Raw genomic sequence first — 5,125 nt, 5'->3', positions numbered from 1 at the left:
TTACTTAACATGATTATTTCTCTCTTCAGAATAATTCTTATTTTGACTTTCTATTTTTGGTTTTATCTACTTAGGAGCAGTTGATGCTGCTTATGTAATTGAACAAATTGATCCGTTGATGGTATCCATCTATGAAAATAAGAAAATACTTATAGAAAATAGGAAAACTATCCTAAATTCAGAATTTCAACAACACTAGGTAGGGCCACCTCAATTCTTGAGGTGTTTACCCAGGTTTAGAATTGTAGTGACCCTTACCCGGATCACCTACTAATCAGAACTTAGGCATGCAATTAACTTAAATAAACAGATATCAGAATAAACTGCGAAAACCATAAAACAATATACAATCCCAAGGAAAGGAATCTGCAAAATACCCAGAATATTATACAACCAGATCGAATCGCTGTATCAACCCAATACAACAGAAATAAAACCTAGACGAAGCTCCAGCTGGCCAACCATCGCCTAGCCCCTCTTGAATCCACCTGCCTCATCCAATCGCAAACCTGCCCCATGGAATAGGGTGTCCAAAAATACAGAGTACGAGACGTGAGCATAAAACGCTCAGCACGAGAGTATGAGTATACATGCATGCAAAGTGAACTCCCTATCGACTCGAGGTCAAGGAACAGATAACAAAGACAGACCGGGCCCTGGTATGTAGCACGCTGTGCCGTCGCTGCAGGAGGTGGCTCCCATACCAATACCAGTGGATACTCCGGACCCAAATCGATGGAAGTCCATCCACTAACAGGATAGGGTAAAACCCTACTAATAGACATCTCGAAGGAGATAGCTCTATATACAATGAATGCAACATAAATCGATGACATAATAAATCATGCAGTCACATAATACATGCATACTCAGTCAGGATATCTCGAACAGTACTTTCGTACCTCAAATCAGTGCAAGCTCTACCAACTCTAGGTCCACGCTTATAGTCCGCTCTACACTGACAAATGATACTACTATCATTAAAGTGCTCTAAAAGCCTTAACTAAGCTATTGCATACTCCTAAATATTTTTAGGAAGCAAAAGCTATACCTGCGTCCGTCGTCAGCCCTTTGCTGTCGATCGCCTCAAAACTAGGCCACAATTTCGCTACGACGTCTGGATCGCTATGCCACTTCCGGATTTCCAATATGACGCCTAAAATGCCCTAGATCTGGACTAGAAGGCTAAGGAATCGAGAGAGAACTCGCGGAATTGGTGCTGAAATGAGACCCCTCGACCCTATATTTATAGGCGAAGTTCGGAACCTCCGATCGCCTCTTCGGAGCTTCCGATCGCCCCCCGTGACGTCAGCAATGACGTCACCTTGCTGACGTAAATGATGATGTGTGCCCTGGACTCGGTCGGAGCTTCCGATCCTGTCGACGGAGCTTCCGATCTCGATCGGAGCTTCCGATCCTGGTTCGGAGCTTCCGATCGCCTCCGGAGCTTCCGATCTCGACATCGGAGCTTTCGATCTTGAATGTCTACAATTGGCTTAATTACTCCATTAATTACTTAATTAGGGTACGGGCTACTACAGAATACTCTAATAGGGAGGAAATCAAAAGATAGATATGTAGAGAAAACTCTTATATAAATTATAGAGATAGATTTAGTGTGCCACAGTAAGGGTGTAAATGAAAGCCTTATTAACTACAAATCAAGAATGGTAAACAAATTTATGCTGTCCTCTCTGTTGTATGGGTGCAAGATCAACACACACACAAAGTTTATAGGGAGAAAAAGACTGGACAGAAAAATTGTCACTAAATAATGCAGGGCAATGAAATAGCTGAGAATTTATCAAAATTGGACTTCTCATAGAAACTTTAACTTTCCAAAAGGTTGAACTAATTCACGAAGTCAAAATTTCAAGGGATATAGTGCATATGTAATAAGGTGGTGAGAAGTTGAGAGTTAATATAAAAATAAGAAGAATCAATGCACTATAAATCTGCAGAACATCAAGTTTTCAAAAAGAGGAAAACTAAGAATCTCGTGTTCATCGTTTAATTATATACTAAGAATTCATATCTAATTAGCATTTGCCACAAATATCACTTTGGCAATGTGTATAAACTTAAGAGCAAAGATCAATATCAACTGAAAAGGTAGGTGAATTGCTTTATATATTAGTGAACACCATATTTGCACTATTGAACCAGGAAAATCAATCTTACCATAAACTTACATTAGATTTTTCCGTGAATAATAAAGTGATCCAAGGATGCAACAAAGCATGTGTCAGAATGTAAAATGTTATAATTACTACGCAACACTTTTTATTCAGTGAAGTGCCTTTAAATTATAAATTTCATGGTAAAAGCATTAATAGTCATTTAAGTGGCTAAAGCAATCAAGAAAATCATTGGAAGTACTAAATTATAAAAGCTAAAGTGTAAATTGTTGAACCAGTAAGGGCTTTCTCAAGTCTGGTTTAGCATTTAGAACTTTGTGGCAATATTTCCAGAAAATTCTCCTATGAAGGGGATAAATTCTAAGTAACAACTGAGTGCAGACTCAAATTACACAATGACGAAAACCACCAGGGACCAGATAAACATCTTTATTTTTGTCCTTCAGCTTCGTCACTAAGGCATCAATTCCAGGAGGAGAAATATATCAGTCATTCTTCTTGTCATAATATATTATTACATCGTTACTTTGAAGTATACAGAGCACATACTATTTCAATTTGACTCTAATGTATTGACAAATGAGAAGCGCATACATCACAAGCCAAAGTTTCTCGTTCGAAATCCATGAAAATAAGCACTTATTTTAAATATATTGCAGTATTTTCAAGATGTTTCAAAAATAACTAAAAGAGAATAGAGAATAGCATGCCATGTTTCATACTTTGGAGGTCTCTTCTTAAGGAAATCTTGCACCTGAGAGAGTGATGGATTGAAAAGAGATATTCTAGCCGCCAATGCCTGCTCATAAGGACCAGAACCACTCATTGCCCTAGCAGAGCCAACAAATGAAAATAAACTCAAAATTACATCAATGTGGTGAGAAGAAAGACAAGAAAATGAACTATGAGCAAAAAATTCAAAGGCAACTGCAATATAAAGAATGTTATTGAACCTGCAGTCCAATAAGAAATAGCCTTTCCAGCTCCACAGAACTCTGCCACCACATCAATTCCCTTCCAAGCACACAGTGATATCCACATCAAAGCATACAGCATTCACATTTCTCCAGAACTTAAGGATCTCTTTCAAGTGAAAGGAAACGTTCATAAGAAACAAAATGTGACAGAGACTCGTCCACATGAAACTTGTATAGGCGTGATAATTCATGCCACACAGAGCAGTAAAGGTTATTTTGTTTTCGACAAATAGTACCGGAACACAGTAAATGGAATTTCATACAATTGCGGATTACAATGTTGGAATTAGGCATAAAACTGCAGTGTGAACTTAAATGAAGCCGTACTGTTAGAGGGTAATAAGTTGTCAAAGTGATCCACTGTTGAGTTGGGAGGCAATTGATACTTTAGCTAATGCTAGATGATTCAAGGTTTATCTGAGTGTTCCAGAAAGTGATTTGTTTGCAGACATTAGCAGAAAGGAGTCTCCTTTATAGATTGTGTTGGAATTTTAGGCCTAATGAATGTAAGCAAGGAAAACCTCGAAACGGAGGGAAAAACTCGCTCCAAAAGCGGTATGAGGAGTTCCTGCCAGATGATTATATATTTTTTGATTCAGGATTTTCTCTATGCAATATATTTTGATTTAAAATTACTTTTTCGATTGAAGAAGTCATGCTTGAATTAATTGAATATCAGCCCCGCAGAATTGAAGAAGAAATGAAATCACTACACATAACTCACTTCCAAAAAAAATTTATGCTAAACAAAAGATAATCGCCATTATCCTTAAGAAGATCGAAGAAACCACATAAACATACCGGAAAAGGGCGGCGAGCAAGGAATGAAATATTTTGAGGTTATTCTATTTACAATTCAACGAAAGCAAGGAATCTCAAGAAATCACAAAACCCAAACAAAAGCGAGATATGAACAATTTAAAGCTAGAACACCAAGAATGTGAAGGGAAAAAAAACGAAAAAAAACCCAGAGTGAAAACACTAACCCAGCGGAAGCTTCCAATCCCAAGAAGAGATAATACGAAATTGTAAGTGGGAGAAACCACAACAAATCAGAAGAAGCAAAGAACGGAAGAGGAGGTAATGACCGATCACCTAAAACATTCCCGTCTTTATGTGAGATTACCTGCTTCAGATTGGCAAACTCGGCTCCCTTGTCCTTTCTGTATGACACTGGGAAAAATCATTGATAAAAGTGAGTTTTAAATAGATTTCAAGTCACAGTCGTACCTTTGTTCTCTAAAGTTTTCTTGGTACTAATCCACCAACTCTTGGAAACTTCATGTAGTTGATGTATCACCAATCGAAGTCGGCGTTCATCAGTGTAATCTAGGGATTCAAACAGTTGATCGATATTTTCCAACCAGTTCTCACATTCAACAGGATTCTCTGTCCCCTTCAAAGTCAGAGGTTTAAATGATTGAAATCTCTTCAACAGTGTCTCCATCGGAGTGGCAGTGACATCCATCGGATCCCCGGAAGTACTACCATGTTCAGGTTGAGGAGCTTCAGTTACCTGAGGCGCTTTCGGTGCTACAATTGCCTGTTTTGGCACTGGAACTGCACCTGTCTGTCTAGTCACTGGTCTTCGAGGCATATCTGATAATCAAATAGATTAATGCACAATTCAACAATATATTACAGACATCAGTTCAATCTCAGTCCTCCTTTGATTAGCACAAGTATGCCTTCTCAAAAGATCGAGTCTGATCGAAAATCTATTCTGATTTCTTCTCAATATCACATACTTCCAATCACTTCAGATATTTTGGCAAGTAGGTAATTCTTAAAGCAATAAATAAATTCAAATCATAATCATGCTTCAAGAATAAATAAATCAATCAGAAGGACTCGATCTACCCTTTTCACTCTAGTTCAGTCCAAGAACTTACGCTCTGATACCACCTGTTGTGAGGGCTTGGGTCGCTAATCTCAATCATAGGGCAATTAGTAAAATAATGAAACTAATTAAAGTTCAAAACCAAAAGCCAAATTTTTTTTTAAATCATG

General features: G+C 37.9%; 1 long non-coding RNA gene across 2 annotated transcripts; it reads right to left on the bottom strand.

Moving 5' to 3' along the window:
- Positions 1-375: 375 nt before the first annotated feature.
- On the bottom strand, positions 376-4,177 carry LOC140885490 (uncharacterized). 2 transcript variants are annotated; one of them, XR_012150963.1, is made up of 4 exons: positions 4,102-4,177; positions 3,092-3,221; positions 2,861-2,968; positions 376-509 (listed from the first exon to the last, which is right to left on the bottom strand). It is a non-coding gene; the product is annotated as an uncharacterized lncRNA (long non-coding RNA). The 2 variants fall into 2 exon arrangements; XR_012150962.1 differs by lacking the exon at positions 376-509 and having other exon boundaries at positions 2,616-2,968.
- Between the last annotated feature and the right edge of the window lie 948 nt (positions 4,178-5,125).

Source organism: Henckelia pumila, chromosome 2, assembly GCF_033568475.1.
Source record: "Henckelia pumila isolate YLH828 chromosome 2, ASM3356847v2, whole genome shotgun sequence".
Lineage (NCBI taxonomy): Eukaryota > Viridiplantae > Streptophyta > Magnoliopsida > Lamiales > Gesneriaceae > Henckelia > Henckelia pumila.
Note: the sequence above shows the minus strand (reverse complement) of the source record. Positions and strands in the feature narration are given on the sequence as shown.